The 19,941-nt window shown below is 57.8% G+C and overlaps 1 protein-coding gene across 1 annotated transcript in view; it reads right to left on the bottom strand.

Moving 5' to 3' along the window:
- Positions 1-19,941, bottom strand: part of SLC43A1 (solute carrier family 43 member 1) — a 318,420-nt gene that overhangs the window by 280,801 nt on the left and 17,678 nt on the right. The gene's annotated exons all lie outside the window — the stretch shown is intronic.

Here is a 19,941-nt window from a genome sequence, read left to right as displayed (position 1 = left end):
GACAGTTCCAACATGTAGGTGTATTGTAAACACTTCTATTTCCGAAATAACGTCCCCCCCTTTTCTTTTTTTTTTTTTTTTTTCTCCTCCATCTCATCTGGATATCCAAATCATTACAGCGCGGGGATGCCTTCGGGTCACCAGGCGCTCTACAAGTCGTTAAAATAAATAAAATAAATATTCCAAAGTCCAGCGCCCCCATAAGGCAAGCCGGTTAGGTCAAAGTTTCAATAAGACACGTCGTTTTGTTTTGGTTTTATTTTGGCTGGTAGGCTGTTCATCGCAAGTTTTCTACAGATCTGTTGAGCGAGGAACAAGAAACAGGGGTAGGTGGGGGAGAGGGCGTAATGGTAGGGTCCAAATAGTGCCATTTCAAATTTTCGTTCCCGGAGAATTCTTTACTCTTTCGTACTCAAAAAGCAGTTGAACGGAATGACAGCAAATTTGGCCCGAAGACAGCGCTTCTCTCAAAGATTGCGCTCTGTTGCTTTGGTGTAAATCCATTCAATTTGCTCAAGACCCTGGCAGAGGCGCACCCGCTGATGCTTACTTCATGGACCACAATGCTTTGGGGCAACACGCTGATAGGACAAGCAGTGTGCGACCAATTGGACTTTCTTATTTTTTTTAATTTTTTTAAATCCATTCAATAGTTTTGGATATGACGAAGTTCAGGGATCTCTGAATCTTCAGTTTGAAGATACTCCACAGATATGCAAATCCATGGAGGATTAGCACCTCCATTTAAAACAAGCATTGGCAAAGCCAATAGGTCTCACCTATGCAAGAGCTATTGGCTTTGCCAATGTCTTTTAGCCATGATGTACAGCAGAGCAGCTGTGCAGCATACAAGTAAAGTTAAAAACAAAGTGCTATGATGAAAACAGCGTTGGCACTGTTTCATAGCGATTTTCTTCAGGCTGAACAGGCAAGTAAGGGCAGGAGAAGGGGGTGAGGGACAAGGGCAAGCAATGAAGATGAGGAGGGGTGGGGACGGAGGGCAGCAACACGAGAATGTGTGACTTGGAGGGGAAGAGGCAAAAAATAGAACCTCAAACACAGCGCGAGCAGCGGACACACAAAAACCAAGAGGAATCAATCGGTGCTTCGTCCATGCTCCAGAGAAAGAAAAGGAAAACACAACCAGCATGTGCTGGCCAATTAGGAGGCAGCAAAGAACAGTGACAATTAAACCAACCAATGGTAAGCAATGGGTGGGATTCAGACAGTTTATTGTAAATAATATCCCATGCTGTGGTAGCGCATGCGTAGTCAGCTGCCAAACCTAAAAAGAAAGGCAGCCCATTGGACCAGAGAGGTTTTTGCTCCGTTTGTGCATTGCAGATTCACAAATCCAGCTCCGGATGGTTGAATCCGCCACTGTGGCGGGAAAAATAGAAAGAGAAAGACATAAGGGTGCGGGGTGAATGTACCCTAACCTCCAGGTTTGTGTGTGAATGCCCTAAAGGGAAGGCCCCTGTGTTAAAATAAATAATCACCCAAATTATTTTGATTGTGGTATTTGCATATCCTGTGCCTTTCAGGGGCCCCAAGGACCACCTTGGGCCTCAGGATTCTCAATTCTAGCATAGGATGTATGACACATGACAAACATTAAAGATATAATGCATTTAGAGTAGTAAAAATGTGCTTGGCCAATGGTCACAAGTGGGGGGGTTACTGACACATCTCAGATTGGGAGCAAACCCCATGGTGGCTGTCCAAAGCCCCGGTGGTGTGGGTGACGACCACCAACGGAGACCAGGTCACAGGCCCTGCAGCCAGCCAACTGCACATGGCTGAAGTATGGTAGTCAAACCCAGCAGGCAACTCGGTTGCTCAGAGCCAAGGGCATCCGGGTTGGCTGTCCAAAGCATGTTGTGAGCAGGGTCTGGACAGAGGCCAGGACCAGCGGTCAGCCACTCCTGTTTACGTCCGAAGGCCTGTTGGCTGCCCACAGAGAGCTGGGCACAAGGGATAGGCAGAGGCCTATCCTCGCAGCCAACGCCCCCACTAGGCATGCCCTAAGCCGGCAGCAACCGCCCCCCACTGTGAATGCCCAAAGCCAACGCCCCCACTGGACATGCCCAAAGCCTGCAGCTAACCCCCCCCCCACTGTGCATGCCCAAAGTCAACACCCCTCAAATGTGTATGCGCAAAGCCGGCAGCCAACGCACCCCACTGTGCATGCCCAAAGTCAACGCCCCCCACTGTGCATGCCCAGAACCAACGCCCCCCACTGTGTACACCCAAAGTCAACGCCTCCACTGTGCATCTGGGACCTGAATAGGGGTGGGCTTTCCCCACACAATGCTGGCTCCGCCTCCTGTGGTGAGTCTGATGTCCCGGACCCATCCTGTGAATAGGCAGAGGGGCTGAGCAGAACAAAGTGCTCAGGAACCAGTTATATCTGGTTCGCCCCTTGCCTGCACCTTTAGACAAAGGAATTGTGTGTATAAAAAGAGGCTGTGACCTCTTGTAAAATGCTCTTGTTTCCTGACTAGAATCTACCAGGGGCGTGCTGCTGCTGGAGCCCAGGGGAAGGCTTGCTTCCCTGGGCCCTGCCCAGCCCCTGGATGCCTTCGCTCTCTGGGATCTTTCTTCCTTACCTAGATGCCTGCAGGACGTCCCTTTGCTAAGGAGCTGGTTGCTCCATTCTTTTGCCCCAGGAATCCTTGTGCCCCCCTAGCGCCCTGTAAGCGCTCTGCTTAAATTTCCCTGAGCTGGGAGAGAGGGAGCTGCGCAGCACCGTGCTGCAGCCCTGGTGAGAGAACCCCTCTCCAAGGGGATTCCCCCGTGATTATGCCAGAGCGGGTGCCCACCCCGCATACTAACTTTATTTTCACCCACGAGGTAGCCTACCCCTCGTTTTCGCCGCCGAGGATTGCCGTTTACTTAAATTATTTCTAATACGGAGGGAGCCTACCCCTTGTTGTGCCCAGAGTGTAGAAATCGCCGCGGCCGCCCGGAAGTCAGGCAAACACGCCTGAGACGTGGGCGGGCCTGCGGCTGGGCCGGAAGCAGCACGAGAGTTGCGGGGCTCCCATGAGCGAGAGGGAGCCCTGGAGAAAGACTGAGCCCGGAGCCTCGCAGGTTCCTTTCCTAAGTCCCGGCCCCGAGATGGGGGGCCGGGTGAAGCAGGGCACCTTTTGAAGCGGGGCTCCCGTGAGATGGGAGAGCCCCGCATGTCGCCGGCAGAAGTCAGCCCGCACACGCCCCAGGAGCAGCGCCGGCCAAGGAGAGACCCGCGCTGCCAAAATGAGAAAGACCCGACCACAGGACCGCCGGAGAATCTGGTGAGTGGGGCCCCTGACTTACTTACTGAAGAGGGGGGCATCGGGGCACATTGCCGGTGCCCCCCCCCAGTGGTGCTAGCTGGTCTTGGGGGCAGTGTTTGGGAGGAGGGAGCGGCCCCGGTTGGCAGTGGGCCGCTCCCCCGTTGCCCGCACCATTACTTCCCGAGTCCCCAGAGGGGGGACTCCAACGATGGGGACATTTATTTCTTTAAGGAGCCAGAGTGCTGCCATGCACACATTATTGATTCACAAAGCCTAGAGGGCTCCACCGATGGGCAAGTGTTGTCTCAGGAGCCAGTGTGCTCCTAGGGTGGTATGATTATTTCTAGAGCAAGAGGGCTCCAATCCTCTGCACCTTTCCACGCAGTCTTTGTCCTTGGGCCAGTGAGAGTCCATGTCGCAGTTCTGTTTCCAGCTGCCCAGCAATTAGTGGGCAGCTGCACCGTTTAGGTTCTTTCTTCTAGGGACTTGTTCTTGAACTTAGGAGCGAGACGCACTCCTTCATCCCTATTTGGCCTTCCCCAGCTGCGCAGCACTTAGTGCCAGCTGCAGCGTTTAGGCCCTGTCCCTGTCCTCAGCTGCCCAGCAAGTAGTGGGCAGCTGCTACGTTTAGGTGTTGGCGCAGTGGCGCAACCTGGACTTTGATGTGAGTTCTGCGCTAATTGTGATTTACGTGCTTCTTAGGGTGCTAGGAAATATACTGTGGAGAATGTTTTCCGCACCCTGTTCTGACACCTCTGAATGTGTTTTTATGCATCATGTGTCTTCCCTACACCGCTGAATGTGTTTTATGCATCATGTGTCTTCCCTACACCGCTGAATGTGTTTTTATGCATCATTTGTGAAGTTTCTGGCCTATACCCCTAAATGTATTTTTATGCTTAGGAGGTTGTTTTCTTAGTATAGGTATACTAGTGAGTTCATGGTTCCCTGCGTGATATTGTCCTAAGGTGGTTAGGGTTGCGTAGATGGTACTTACCTGTTTCCAGTGGTTACTGGTTGATTATTGTTCTAGGCGCTATTCCTACAAGTATCCTATGTTCTACCAAGTGCTGGTTCTAAAAGTGCTTATTCCTGACAGTGGCCCTGTCCCATGTATATAATCCCCTGTAAATTCTGCCCGGGCCTCTGGCACAATGTACATCCTGTGATTATGATTCTGATGTGTTCTGATAATACAAAGGCTATTGTTATATATAACCTTGTGTGGAGTTTCCTTTGTGGTGGGTCCTGGATGTTGTTGCTGGTGGGTGCGAAAACGCTTCACACATCGCCTCTGAGATAAGCCTGACTGCTCGTGCCAAGCTACCAAGGGGGTGAGCAGGGGTCATCTTCAGAGTGTAACTCCCTCGCCCTGACTAGAGAGGTGGTTTCTGCCTGGCTTTGGCGCAAGCCTTAGCCAACCAGAGATCCCATTTCTAGCAACATGCGTGGTAAACAATGTTTACCAGGTGGGGAGCTGTGGAAAGACGAGGAAGGAGAGAGAGCAGGGGCTGCTGAGGAAAGAGGGAGAGAAACTTGTAACTGCTGGAGGGAGAGAGGGTCATACAGAGAGTGGAAGTGCTGGGGGGGAGGGGGAGGCAGCGGTGTGAGCAGAGAGCAGGAAGGGCCCCAGGCCCCGTCACGAGGCCGAGCATGTCACCCGGTCCTGGGAGGCATTGTTTTTCCATGCAGGCTCGTCAGCCACCAGAAGCAGCCCCCCCCCCCCCTCCAATTACAACACCCCCCCCCCCCTCCAATAACAACCCCCCCCCCATCCCTGCTAGACTCGCGCACCTGTGACATTTACAGAACCTGAGCCAGGTCACCTTGAACGAGCGCCAGGAACAGGCGGCGCCGCCAGAGGGCACGAGGGGGCACGAGGGGGCACGTGCAGCAGAGAGGGTGAGGGCACGAGGGGGCACGTGCAGCAGAGAGGGTGAGGGCACGTGCAGCAGAGAGGGTGAGGGCACGAGGGGGCACGTGTGGCAGAGAGTGTGGGGGCACGAGGGGGCACGTGCAGCAGAGAGGAAGAGGGCACGAGGGGGCACGTGTGGCAGAGAGTGTGGGGGCACGAGGGGGCATGTGCAGCAGAGAGGAAGAGGGCACGAGGGGGCACGTGCAGCAGAGAGGGGTGAGGGCACGAGGGGGCACGTGCAGCAGAGAGGGGTGAGGGCACGAGGGGGCACGTGTGGCAGAGAGTGTGGGGGCACGAGGGGGCACGTGCAGCAGAGAGGAAGAGGGCACGAGGGGGCACGTGCAGCAGAGAGGGGTGAGGGCACGAGGGGGCACGTGCAGCAGAGAGGGTGAGGGCACGAGGGGGCATGTGCGGCAGAGAGGGTGAGGGCACGAGGGGGCACGTGCAGCAGCAAGTGGTGAGGGCACGAGGGGGCACATGCAGCAGAGAGGGTGAGGGCACGAGGGGGCACGTGCAGCAGAGAGGGTGAGGGCACGAGGGGGCACGTGCAGCAGAGAGTTAGAGGGCACGAGGGGGCACGTGCAGCAGAGAGGAAGAGGGCAGGAGGGGGCACGTGCAGCAGAGAGGGGTGAGGGCATGTGCAACAGAGAGGGTGAAGGCACAAGGGGGCACGTGCAGCAGAGAGGGGTGAGGGCACGTGCAGCAGAGAGGGTGAGGGCATGTGTAGCAGAGAGGGGTGAGGGCACGAGGGTGGGTCAGGGTCCTGCTGACCACCAACCCAGCCATCCACAGTCCACCTGCCGCACCTTTCCTGGAGGGAAAAAACCAAGAGTCTCCACTGGGGAGAGCCCAGCACCACCAGCCCGCCTCCCTCGAGGGACCCCATCAACACCAACACCCTGGGGAGGGCCCTTCCGCACCTGCCCCTACACCTAGAGAGACCTGACCGCCACCTGCCCCTTTCCTCGAGGGACCCCTTTACCTAAAACACCCTGGGGAGGACTGTTCCCCACCTGCCCCCTCCATCAAGGGACCCCATCATCTCCAACACCCTGGGGAGGGCTCTACCCCACCTGCCCCCCCTAGAGACAGCTCATATCCACCTGTGCCCTTATCTACGGAGCGCCCTTCACCACCATCACCCTGCACTGCAGAGAGATCATATCAATCAATCAATCAATCATAGTGCTTGTAGGGCGCGCTACTTACCCGTGAGGGTCTCAAGGCGCTGAGGGGAAGGGGTGCTGCTACTGCTCGAAGAGCCAGGTCTTGAGGAGTCTTCTGAAGGTCAGCAGGTCTTGGGTCTGCTGTATGTGGGTAGGGAGGGTGTTCCAGGTCTTGGCGGCGAGGTAAGAGAAGGATCTGCGGCCGGAGGTCGTTCGTTGGATGCGGGGGACAGCGGCGAGGGTGAGGCTGGTGGAGCGGAGCTAGCGGGTGGGGGTGTAGAAGCTGAGTCTGCAGTCCAGGTAGGCTGGTCCGGCGTTGCAGAGTGCTTTGTGTGCGTGGGTGAGGAGCTTGAAGGTGATCCTCTTGTCGACGGGTAGCCAGTGTAGGTCTCTCAGGTGGGGGGTGATGTGGCTGCAGCGGGGGACGTTGACGATCAGTCGGGCGGAGGCGTTTTGGATACGTTGTTGTTTGGGTCAGATTCCTGCATAGAGTGCGTTGCCGTAGTCCAGTCTGCTGCTGACGAGGGCCTGTGTCACCGTTCTTCTTGTTTTGGTCGGGATCCACTTGTAGATCCTGCGGAGCATGCGGAGGGTGTTGTAGCAGGAGGAGGAGATGGCGTTGACCTGCTTAGACATGGAGAGGGAGGAGTCGGGGATGAATCCTAGGTTGCGTGCATGGTCGGTGGGTGTTGGTGCTGTTTCCAGTGTGGTCGGCCACCAGGAGTCGTCCCAGGCTGAGGGGGTGGGTCCGAGGATGAGGACCTCCGTCTTGTCCGAGTTCAGCTTCAGACAGCTGCTCCTCATCCAGTTGGCGACGGCCTTCATTCCCTCGTGGAGGTTGGTTTTGGCGGTGTGTGGGTCCTTAGTGAGGGAGAGGATCAGCTGGGTGTCGTCGGCGTAGGAGATTATGTTGAGGTCGTGATGGCGGGCCACTCGTTCGGGGGGGGCCATGTAGACGTTGAACAGCATCGGGCTGAGCCCTGGGGGACGTCGCAGATGATGTCGGTGGCTTTGGATCGGAAGGGTGGGAAGCAGACGCTCTGCGTTCTGCCGGAGAGGAAGGACGTGGTCCAGTCGAGGGCCTTCTCTTGAATTCCGGCTTCGAGTATGCGTATCTTTAGAGTGCGATGGCACACTGTGTCGAAGGCAGCCGACAGGTCCAGGAGGATGAGGGCTGATGTTTTGCTGTTGTCTAGTTGGCGCCTGATGTCGTCTGTGGCGGCGATGAGGGCTGTCTCGGTGCTGTGGTTTCGTCTGAATCCGGACTGGGACGGGTCCAAGATGTTATCTTCCAGGTGGTGGGCCAATTGCCTGTTTACGATTTTCTCGATGACCTTTGCCGGGAACGGGAGCAGGGAGATGGGCCGAAAGTTCTTGAGGTCCTTGGGGTCCGCCTTGGGCTTCTTGAGGAGGGTGTTGATTTCGGCGTGCTTCCAGCTTTCCGGGAATGTCGCTGTTTCGAAGGAGATGTTGATGCCCTTCCGTAATTGGGGTGCGATGGCTGCATCTGCTTTGTTGAATACGTGGTGAGGGCACAGGTCTGACGGTGATCCTGAGTGGATGGAGTTCATGACCTTGCGTGTCTCGTCGTCGTTGATGTTGGACCAGGAGGTCAGGCGGATGGTGCTGGTGGTGTTCACAGGGGAGGTGGAGTTTGGCATAGTCAGGGTGGTTGTGGTGTTGAAGCTGTCATGGATGTCAGCGATCTTGCGGTGGAAGAAGATGGCTAGTGAGTCGCACAGTTCTTGTGAGGGCGGGATGTCGTTGGTGTTGGAGCTGGGGTTGGAGAGTTCCTTCACGATGCTGAAGAGCTCTTTGCTGTGGTGTGTGTTGTTATCCAAGCGGTCTTTGAAGGAGGATCTCTTGGCTAATCTGATGAGGTGGTGATGTCTGCGGGTGGCGTCCTTGTGGACTGCGTGGTTGTCCGGTGTGCGTTCGTGGAGCCATATTTTCTCCAGTTACCGGCATGCTCGTTTGGAGGTCTGGGGCTCATCGGTGAACCAGGTGGCTCTCTTGCTGGTGTGGCTGTTGGAGGGTTTCTTGAGCGGGCGAGGGTGTTGGCACAGTCATTAATCCACTGTCTGAGGTTGCGGGCTGCGGCGTCTGGGTTGGTGGGGTCGGTGGGTGGGTTCATTGGCGAGGGTGGTGATTAGCTGGTCTTCGGTGACTTTGCTCCAGCAGCGGCGAGGCAGCTGTTGGGTGCGGTGGTGCGTGGTTGGTTTCTTGAAGGTGAAATGGATGCAGCGGTGGTCGGTCTATTGGAGTTCGGTGGTGTGGTTGAAGGCGTCGTGGGTGCCTGTGGAGAAGACGGGGTCCAGCGTGTGGCCGGCGGCGTGGGTGGGTGCGAGGACGAGTTGTCTGAGGCCGAGGTTGGCGAGGTTGGTGATCAGGCTGGCGGAGTTGGCGTCGTTGTTGTTCTCGAGGTAGAAGTTCAGGTCCCCGAGGAGGATGTAGTCCATGGAGGCAAGTGTGTGTATGCTGGCGAGGTCGGCGATGGAGTCGCTGAACTGAGCCCGGGGTCCGGGGGTCTGTAGATGAGTGTTCCTCTGAGGGTGGTGTTGGGGTCGGGTGGATCCGGAAGTGCCGGTGTTCGACGGCGTTGAGGGTGTCGTCTGCGTGGGTGGTGACCTTGAGGGTGGACTTGTGGACGATGGCAATTCCTCCTCCGATTCCGTTGGCGCGATCCCTGCGGGTGATCTTGTAGCCGTCCGGGATGGCTATGGTGATGTATGGCGCCTAGGAGTCGTTCCACCAGGTCTCGGTCAGGAAGGCCATGTCTGGGGCGGAGGTGTCGAGCAGATTCCAGAGCTCGACGGCGTGTTTGCGTGCGGAGCAGGTGTTGAGGAGTATGCTGCGGAGGTGGTTGGGTCCAGTCCTTGGAGGTTTGGTGGTTCTGTCGCAGGTGAAGCTGCAGGTGCGGCAGGAGAAGGGTCCGTGGGTCAGTTTCGGGGCGGCCTGGGAGCAGGTGTGGTTTCGGATGGCGTTGAGTGCGTGGAGGGTGCTGGCGTCGTAGTGGAGTCTGGTGTTGTGGCGTTCACGGGGTACAGGAGTTCTGGCGGACGGGTGCGGACGGGCACGGACGGGCTTGTCGTAGGCGCGCCCACCGCGCATCGTCCGGCATATATGGGGAGGTGAGAGGGAGGAGCAGCTGGTAGGCGGTAGGCGGGAGCAGCGAGTGGGCAGGGGGCGGAGCCGCAGGGGGCACAGTGGCGGGGAAACAATGGTACAGAAGGCAGTATGGGGCATGAGGGGGGGAAAGAACCGAGTGGCACAGAGGAGAAAATGGGGCACAAGGAGGGGGAGACAGTGGCAAAAAAGATGGAGGACACGCGGCAGTGGCAGCGGCAGCAGGGGCACACAGTCGTAGCTGCGTGGAGGGGGAGCGACCTACCAGGAGGGTCAGGGGTCGCTCACCTCACCGCACAGCGTCCAGCATATATGGGGAGGTGGGAGGGAGGAGCAGCTGGGAGGCGGGAGGCGGGCGCAGCGAGTGGGCAGGGGGCGGGGCCGCATGGGGGCACAGCGGCAGGGTAACAATAGTACAGAAGGCAGAATGGGGCATAAGGGGGGGGTGGGAGAACCGAGTGGCACAGAGGAGAAAACGGGGCACAAAGAGGGGGAGAGAGTGGCAAAAGGGACGGAGGACACTTACCAGCGGCAGTGGCAGCGGCAGCAGGGGCACACAGTCGGAGCTGCGTGGAGGGGGAGCGACCTACCAGGAGGTCCTGCCCAGGAAGGGGCTCATCTCCTCCACCCTGCCCTGGAGACAGACAACCACAACCCCACGCTGAAGGGAACTCACCAGCACCCTGCGCTTGGGAGACCCCATCGCACCTGTACCCAGCCCTCGGAAGAGCTCTTCCTCACCTCTACCCTACTCTGGGGAGTGTCCTTCGCCACCACCCCCTCCCTAGAGCCACTGTCACCACCAACACCCAGCCCCGGCTGGAGCTTGTCAAATGCCCCGTGCAGGCCCACTGTCGTTTTCCGTATGTTAGCACCTTGCAGACTGCCCACTGCTTTGCGCACGTTACTATACAAATGTATTTTGCTTTGAGCCACACTGTACTCTCACACAGAACCTGCTGTTGTTTCCTGGGGTTTAGTCTGAACACCATAGACAGGGTCAAACAACACTGCCGCTTGTTATTGTGTTCTGGCCAGGCACTCGCACCATGACAGAACACACAAATGCACCTGTAGTTTGGAAACACGTACTCTTTGCCATATAGGTAAGCACAGACCTGCAAATACACACTCGGAGAGAGATTTTCAGAGAGAAGATCACGACTACACCTGGGATGTAGAGCTTTCATCTGTGTATGCTAAGGTATGGGGTCTGCTGCTCACACCCAGAGATCTTCTGATGTATCCACTTTACATCTGTATAAAGGGAGGGGGTGGTTTATCCTGTCTAATATCGTAACAGCCCCTTTTATGATTAATGGATTATTTATTATGCTGACTGTATTTATACACTGCATACCAGAGCACAATAGTTAAAATAAACATTTAAACTTTCCTCGTATCTCTGTGAGATCTTATTGTGGACTCGCATGAGTAAGCAAGCGAAAGGGAGTATCCTGCAACCACGATTCCTGAGAGGGTCGGGAGTGTTGTGATCTGGGGTGTCTAATAACTTGTCCTTCTGTGAGTGAGTAGAAGGGTGAGTGAGACACTATAGCTAGTCGGTCCCGGGCTCATGGGTAATGAGGTCGTAAGATGACTCAGTCCCTGCCTACTAAGGTTCTACGGTTCAAACCATAGTTCTGTGCCTATGCAGAATCGCTGCAACAACCTCTTTCCCACCACCATATGGTCACAACCAGCACCCTGCCCTGGGCAGGTATCTTCACCACCAGCACCCTGCCCTGGGCAGAGCTCTTTGCAGGCACCCTATGGTTGGGAGAGGTCTTCACCACAAACACCCTGGAGGGGCCCCGTCACAACAAGCACCCTGCCGTGGGCAGGGCTTTTCCATACCAGCACCCTGCCCTGTGCAGGGCTCTTCAAAACCAGCACCCTGCCCTGGATGGAGTGCTTCTCCGCACGCTGTCCCTTGGTCAGAGAGGACTCAACATCATGTGTGCCCAAGGAAAGGTGCCACTGTACGCTGAGGTATCGAAAGAAGGGAGTCTTGATGGGTGCACGCTGTAGTTGTGTGTGCATCTTGATGGCTGGATGTTGTCACCTCAGTTGGAATTTTGTGTCCAACATGTGGGTGGAGTGGCTGCAGTTCCTTTGGGTATTATTGAGTCAGCAGGAATTTTGGGTACATCATGGAGGCGGTACGTTCATTGAACCATGAGTAAAGTAAAGGGTGGTTTACCTGTTGTTTCAGGTCCAGTTTTGTGTACTTTATGATGTTTCGGTTGTTGAAATGTCAGGTGTAGTTTTGTGTACACCATGACGGTAGTGGGATGTTGCAGTTTTAGGTGTTGTTGTGTGCCAATATGCCACACCTGAACCCTGGAGGGTCCCTCAAGGGAAGCTTCCGCCAGACAGTGAAGGAAGTCACAGTAGTAGATGGTGTCACCGGCCTCCAAGACATTGAAAGGTGTCTCGCCTGTGTCGCCTCCGCGATCCATCACCATCCTTAGTCCATCCAACACTGTCCCTGCACTGCCTACAGGGTGGAGCCGACGGTGCCTCAATCAAGCAGCCGTTTGTCCTTCTTGAATGTCTGATGATGCGAAGTGAACTCTCTGAACGAGCTTTGCCATAGGAGGAAGTAAGGACATGGCCCCAGAGTTTGAGGGTTCAAGAAGATGCGGAGAAGGCACTTGGTATGGGGCAGGGTGTCCAAGCCTTGTGTGTCACTCTTGAAACTTGTCACCGATTTGGCGGTCCCTTTTATATATTTGGAAGTGTGAAAACTTCAATCTTGCCCGTATCATGTACATTCTCCTATGTAATAGTGTTATTAGTTGCATATGTAAATGAATGTATTGTTAGACGGGGACCCAGAGGGTCGGCCGAATACTGGGGGAGAGGCCTCCGATGAGGGCCGTCTCCGGCGATCGTACAGACAAGTCACTTCCCTCCCCACAGATAGACACCACACAAGGATGAGATCAACACTCTTTATATAGGGTCCTTGCGGCAAGGTTATCAGCGGTACAGGAGATTCAGGACTCGAGGGTCCTCTCAATTCTAGTCTCTGTAGGGAAAGGGGGTAGCGGGACAGTCTTGGTACCAGATCGGTACAGGAGGAGGCAGGAGGGAAGCTCACAATCCTCGAGCTTAGGAGTCTGCGGGGTCGGGCCGCGGCAGCGCCAGCAGGCCGAGGCGATGGCTCAAGTTGCATAGGGCCGCGGCAGCGCCAGCAGACCAAGATGACGGTTCACGTAACAGAGGGGGCCGCGGCAGCGCCAGCAGGCCAAGATGATGGTTCACGCTGCAGAGGGCCGCGGCAGTGCCAGCAGGCCAAGATGATGGTTTACGTTGCAGAGGGCCGCGGCAGCGCCAGCAGGCCAAGATGTTGGTTCACGTTGCAGAGGGCTGCGGCAGCGCCAGCAGGCCAAGATGAGGGTTCACGTTGCAGAGGGCCGCGGCAGCGCCAGCAGGCCAAGATGAGGGTTCACGTTGCAGAGGGCCGCGGCAGCGCCAGCAGGCCAAGACGAAGGGTTCACAGAGCAGGGCTGCGGCAGCGCCAGCAGTCCGCCAAGGATGAGTTCTTCTCGGGGTCTCTCAACTCCAGGATACAACTGCCCTCCTGGTCTGGGGCTGCCCCAGTTATAGGTCTGGTTCCCTTTGATGTCCGGACCCTCGCGCCTTGAGGTCGGGAGGTCCGGAATGAGGGAGTCCCGACACCCAGCAGGGGGTTGGAGCCAGCGCCCAGGGAGGCCGGGGGGATCGACACCCGGCGGAGGAGAGCCGTTGACACCTTCTTCTTTCATTGACCTGCCAAGTGGTCTCTTTACCTCCTGTGTGGAGGTTGGTGCCTCGATGTCGGGGCCGGGCCGGGCCCAGGGTTGGGGGCGAGTCGAGGCCACGTGGCCTCGTGTTGTAGTGTCCAAAGATGGCTGCCGGGCCGGGGCCATGGGGCTGACGGGGACCCGGCCAGCCGGTACGGGAGGGTTCAGGAGCTGGAGTCCCGGTGTGGACGGGTTGTGGATTACCTCGGGGGGTTTCCGGGGTGGCTCTTGCTGGGGATTCAGGGAGAGCCGGGGTCCGGGCCCTGTTGTGCGTAGGGGAGGATGGCCCGGCTACATGCGTCCCCCCCAGCTGAAGGCAGGGAGAGTCAGCCATCCTCTTGGGGACTCTCCTCGCCGAGGCGGAAAAAGCGTGACAGGCCGTCTGCGTTGGCGTGGTCCTGGCCTGGACGATGCTCCACAGTGAAGTCCATCCCCTGCAAGGAGATGGACCAGCGCAACAGTTTCGGGTTCTCCCCCCGCATCTGCATCAGCCATTGCAGGGGTCGGTGGTCTGTCTGCACCCGAAAGGGGGTGCCGAAGAGGTAGGGCCGGAGCTTCTTGAGGGCCCATACTACGGCGAAGGCCTCCCTCTCGATGGTGCTCCAGCGCTGTTCCCGGGCCAGCAGGCGTCGGCTGATGAATGCCACTGGCTGATCGACTCCCTCGGTGTTGAGTTGGGAGAGGACGGCCCAACGCCATGATCGGAGGCGTCCGTCTGTACGATGAATTCCGGGCCGTAGTCGGGAGCCTGGAGCACGGGGGCAGTGCACATGGCGGCCTTCAGCTTCTCGAAGGCCGATTGGCAGTCCGGAGTCCAGTTGATCGTCTTGGGGTTCTTCTTGGATGTGAGCTCCGTGAGGGGCCCCACGATGCTGCCATAGTTCTTCACAAACCGCCGGTAGTACCCGGTGAGCCCCAGGAAGGCCCGGACCTCGGTTTGGGTCGTAGGGGGTTGCCAGGCCTGGATGGCAGCGATCTTGAGCTGGAGGGGGGCCACCAGACCGCTTCCCACTTGGTGTCCTAGGTAGGTCACGGACCCTTGGCCCACCTGACATTTGCTGGCCTTGAGGGTGAGGAGGTGGTCGGTCCAGTGGTGACTGTACACAGCGATGTCGTCCAGGTAGGCGGCGCTGAATCCTTCGAGGCCCGCCAGTACCTGGTTCACGAGTCGTTGAAAGGTTGCCGGAGCGTTTTTCATGCCGAATGGCATCACCCTGAAGTGGTAGTGACCGTCCGGGGTAGAGAAGGCGGATCGTTCTTGGGCCCTGGGGGTGAGGCCGATTTGCCAGTAGCCCGCTGTTAAATCGAAGATGCTCAGGTAGCGGGCGGCCCCCATACGGTCAATTAGCTCATCTGCTCGGGGGATAGGGTGAGCGTCGGTCCTGGTAACGGCATTCAGCCCCCGGTAGTCCACACAGAACCGGAGCTCAGGGGCAACGCCCGGGGCGGCGGCCTTGGGGACCAGGACGACGGGGCTAGCCCAGGGGCTGTCCGAGGGTTCGATCACTCCCAGTGTCAGCATCTTGGACACCTCGGTCTGGATGCAGGCGCGCACCCGATCTGGTACGCGGTACGGCCTGTGGCGAATAGGGGGGCTGTCCCCGGTGTCCACATCGTGAAGGCACCAGGGGGTGACCCCAGGGGTGAGAGAGAACAAGGATGCGAATCGTGTCAGGAGAGCTTGACAGTCTTGGCGTTGCTCCGGGGACAAGGCCTCGGAGAGCCTGACCCCGTCCACGGAGCCATCCTGCTCGAGGGTCCTCAGCAGGTCCGGAAGGGGCTCGGAGTCTTCTTCCGTCCCATTATCGGTAGCCATCAGGAGACTGAGTTCGGAGCGTACAAATTGGGGCTTGAGTCTGTTGGCGTGGAGGACCCGTAGGGGGTCCCGAGAAGTTTCCATGTCGATTAAGTAGGTGACGGGCCCCTTGCGTTCGATCACGTTGAAGGGTCCGGACCATTTGTCCTGTAGGGCACAGGGTTCAACCGGGGACATCACCCAGACCTGCTGTCCCGGCTCGAACTCGAGGGAGGAGGTGTGCTGATCATACCATTTCTTCATGTCTTCCTGACTGGCTTCAAGGTTGACTTTGGCGATCTCCCTGAATCGGCGGGTCTGGTTTCGAAGGTCCAAGAGGTATTTGTATACATCCGGGGGAGTTTTCTGGGGGGGCCTCTCCCAACCTTCTTTGACTAGGCTGAGGGGACCCCGGACGGGGTGCCCGTACAGGAGTTCAAATGGGCTGAAGCCTAGGGATTTTTGAGGGACCTCTCGGTAGGCGAACAGGAGGCACGGGAGTAGCACGTCCCACTGGCGACGGAGGGGCTCTTCTAGGCCCATGATCATTCCTTTGAGAGTGCGGTTAAACCGCTCGACCAATCCATTTCCTTGTGGGTGATAGGGGGTCGTGAATTTGTAGGTGACCCCACACTGTTGCCAGAGAGACTTCATGTATTTCGAGATGAAGTTCGTGCCCCTGTCGCTGACGACCTCCCGGGGAAAGCCCACCCGGGAGAAGATCCCCATCAGTGCTCGGCCTACCACAGGCGCCGTCACGGTTCGAAGAGGGATAGCCTCGGGATAACGGGTGGCGTGGTCCACCAGGACCAGGATGAACCGGTGTCCTTGGGCGGTTCGGGGGTCCAGGGGCCCCACAATGTCTATTCCCACCCGTTCGAACGGGGTGGTGACGACGGGAAAAGGCTGCAAGGGTGCTTTGGTTTTTCGGCCACTTTTTCCGCTGGCCTGGCAGGTGGGGCAGGCCTTGCAGTGGTTGGTGACATCTTTTCGCATTCGGGGCCAGTAAAAGTGGGTCACCAGACGGTCGTACGTTTTGTCCTGTCCCAGGTGTCCGGCAAGGGGTATATCGTGGGCTAAGTTCAAGAGGAAATCTCTGAAGCGGAGGGGCACCACCAGCACCCGACTGGCCCCCAGTTCTGCAATCCTTTGCTCACTGTAGAGCAGGTCATTGTCCCAGTAGATCCAGTGGGCCCCCGAGGTGTCCCCTGCGCTCTGGGCAAGGGCTTGCTGCCGGAGTCCCTCGAGGGAGGGACAGGTTCTTTGTTCTTGTTGGAATTGTTCCTGGGTGGGACCCCCCTCTTGACGCCACTGGGCCAGGTCGGGGAGGTCCGGGAGCCGACCGGGTCCTTCTTCGGTTTGGGCCGGGGGACTTGCTTCTGGGGTGGCCTCCTCTGGGACAATCGCGGGAGGAGGCTCCGGCCACTCGGGTTCTTCTGGACTGGGGACGGCACGGGCGGTCATGGACCGGGTCGTGGCACAGACCCATTCGGGGAGGCCCAGCATCCCCAGGTGCTCTCTCCGTTCGACTGCTGCCCAGGGAGAACTTTCGAGATCGTTCCCCAGGAGGCAATCCACGGGGGCATCATCGCGGACAGTCACTTTCAGCATCCCTGATACTCCTCCCCATTCGAAGGGGACGTAGGCCATTTGACATAGACTTTCCGAGTTGTCGGCCGACCGGACAGGGCAAAGAATGTTCGGCAAGATCTGGTCCGGGGCCACCAGATGACAGCGGACCGAGGTCACACTGGCCCCGGTGTCGCGGAGGGCTTCAGCCCGGCGGCCATTAATGTTGACCCACTGGCTGTACTTCTGCGTGTTGGCGGGAAGGGGGGCCAGAGGGATCAGGTCTCGTTCCCCTAAGCAAACCAGGGACATGGCGGCCGGTTCCCACTCAGGCTGGTCGGTTTCGTACTCTTCTTGGTCTTCTGGGGTTTGCTCTCCCCCCAGGGCTGCAGCAGCGGCCTGGCGGGGTAAAGGGTTCGGGTTCTTTGGGCAATTGGGATCATTTGCGTAGTGGCCGGGTCGCTGGCACCGGTGGCAAGTAATGTTGGCTCGGAAGCCGGGTCGCATCGGGGGGTTTCCCCTGCCGGCCGGGGGCGGGGGGTTGCTGGCGGGAGTCACCGGGCCGGTGTCCCTACCCCGACCCTGGCCTCCGCCTCCACGGGGGCGATGGGGCCCTTGGGCAGTTCTGTGCGCTTCGCTGGGTCCGTTTCGGCCAACTGGGGTGCTTTCCTATCGGTCAGCTTCGGTGGCGAGTTGCCGAGGTTCCGTTAGTTTACTGTCCAGGAGGTGCTGCCTGAGTTCGATGAAGCAGTTGTTAGAAATGTGCTCCCACACAACAAGGTCAAAGAGCTGCTCGTAGGTGGTCACGTTGCTGCCCTTGATCCACCCCTCGAAGGCCCGGCTAAAGAAGTTCACGTACTCCACCCAAGTTGTACCCGGGATCCGTTTGCAGTCGCGGAACCGCTGGCGGTACATCTTGGGTATCGAGTGAGGAGGGCGGCTTTCATGTGGTCGTAGGATGTCATCAGATGGTCCGGGAGTTGCAGCAGGGCGTCTCGCCCTTCGTTGACAAACCTCCCCCATAACCCGGCTCCCCAGTCGCTCCGGGGAATCCGGTGGGAGGTCATGGCTACCTCGTACGCTTTGAACCATTGCTGGATATCATCGTTCTTGTAGTACTCTCTGACGACATCTTTGGGTATGTGGACCTTGGGGTCTGTAGGGGCAGGAGTGTTCGTGCGCTCGGGGACCCCGAGTTCCTTGTTCTGCTTCCGAATCTCTAGTTCTTTGAGGTTGCGCTCATGTTCGTAGGTTAGCTTCTTCTCTTCTAGCTCTCTCTGCCTTTGTTTCTCTTCTCGCTCCTCTCGGAGTCGTAAGTGTTCCAACGTTATTTTTTGTTCCGCCAATTTGAGCTCTCCATCTAAGCGAAGTCGTGCCAGTTCTAATTCATGGAGCCTGCTTTTTTCCCGTTCCCGGACCTCTTCTGGGGAGAGACCCGATCTTCTTTCTTCCGTCGGCGTGGGGCTTGTTTCGGGTGTCTCGTGGCTTCGTGTTTGGGGTACGGTCGTACCCGTCTCCGCCCAAGATTCCAGGGCTCGTTTGAAGTCCTCCTTCGTGCTCAGTCCTGGGGTTGAAATGCCTAATTCTATGCAAAATTGTTTCAGTTCTCTGTGGTTGTATTCTTCCAGCTTTTCCATCTGGAATTTTTCTGTTGCTCCGCTCTCTTTTGTTGTCATGGTGGTTGTGTGTCGTGGGGCGAGTGACCCTCTGTACGATTATGCGTAGGTTCGGATCGCGCCGCTGGCCACCAAATGTTAGACGGGGACCCAGAGGGTCGGCCGAATACTGGGGGAGAGGCCTCCGATGAGGGCCGTCTCCGGCGATCGTACAGACAAGTCACTTCCCTCCCCACAGATAGACACCACACAAGGATGAGATCAACACTCTTTATATAGGGTCCTTGCGGCAAGGTTATCAGCGGTACAGGAGATTCAGGACTCGAGGGTCCTCTCAATTCTAGTCTCTGTAGGGAAAGGGGGTAGCGGGACAGTCTTGGTACTGGATCGGTACAGGAGGAGGCAGGAGGGAAGCTCACAATCCTCGAGCTTAGGAGTCTGCGGGGTCGGGCCGCGGCAGCGCCAGCAGGCCGAGGCGATGGCTCAAGTTGCAGAGGGCCGCGGCAGCGCCAGCAGACCAAGATGACGGTTCACGTAACAGAGGGGGCCGCGGCAGCGCCAGCAGGCCAAGATGATGGTTCACGCTGCAGAGGGCCGCGGCAGCGCCAGCAGGCCAAGATGATGGTTTACGTTGCAGAGGGCTGCGGCAGCGCCAGCAGGCCAAGATGTTGGTTCACGTTGCAGAGGGCCGCGGCAGCGCCAGCAGGCCAAGATGAGGGTTCACGTTGCAGAGGGCCGCGGCAGCGCCAGCAGGCCAAGATGAGGGTTCACGTTGCAGAGGGCCGCGGCAGCGCCAGCAGGCCAAGACGAAGGGTTCACAGAGCAGGGCTGCGGCAGCGCCAGCAGTCCGCCAAGGATGAGTTCTTCTCGGGGTCTCTCAACTCCAGGATACAACTGCCCTCCTGGTCTGGGGCTGCCCCAGTTATAGGTCTGGTTCCCTTTGATGTCCGGACCCTCGCGCCTTGAGGTCGGGAGGTCCGGAATGAGGGAGTCCCGACACCCAGCAGGGGGTTGGACCAGCGCCCAGGGAGGCCGGGGGGATCGACACCCGGCGGAGGAGAGCCGTTGACGCCTTCTTCTTTCATTGACCTGCCAAGTGGTCTCTTTACCTCCTGGGTGGAGGTTGGTGCCTCGATGTCGGGGCCGGGCCAGGCCCAGGGTTGGGGTCGAGTCGAGGCCACGTGGCCTCGTGTTGTAGTGTCCAAAGATGACTGCCGGGCCGGGGCCATGGGGCTGACGGGGACCCGGCCAGCCGGTACGGGAGGGTTCAGGAGCTGGAGTCCCGGTGTGGACGGGTTGTGGATTACCTCGGGGGGTTTCCGGGGTGGCTCTTGCTGGGGATTCAGGGAGAGCCGGGGTCCGGGCCCTGTTGTGCGTAGGGGGGGATAGCCCGGCTACGAGGCCTGTCCAACATGTATCATCTAATTAATTGAATATGGTTGTTGCTTTATTGTAGTTTGACCTTCCTTTGGCATTGACAATGCTTGTTAGTTTTCATAGCACTGCTGGGCCCAGAAGCCGGGGGGTCGAGGTTGTACATTTGCACATTTCCTAGAAGCACAACCTCGAGTTTGGATCCAGCACGTGAGAGCGGGATCCCAGTTGAATGATGAACCTAGCGCTGCATGAATGAATGAAATTTTCTCAATGACGCCCGGGGCTTCCCTGGGGAGAATGTCCCCTCA

Source organism: Lissotriton helveticus, chromosome 1_1 (assembly GCF_964261635.1).
Source record: "Lissotriton helveticus chromosome 1_1, aLisHel1.1, whole genome shotgun sequence".
Classification (NCBI taxonomy): Eukaryota; Metazoa; Chordata; class Amphibia; order Caudata; family Salamandridae; genus Lissotriton; species Lissotriton helveticus.
This window is presented reverse-complemented; position numbering and strand designations above follow the sequence as displayed.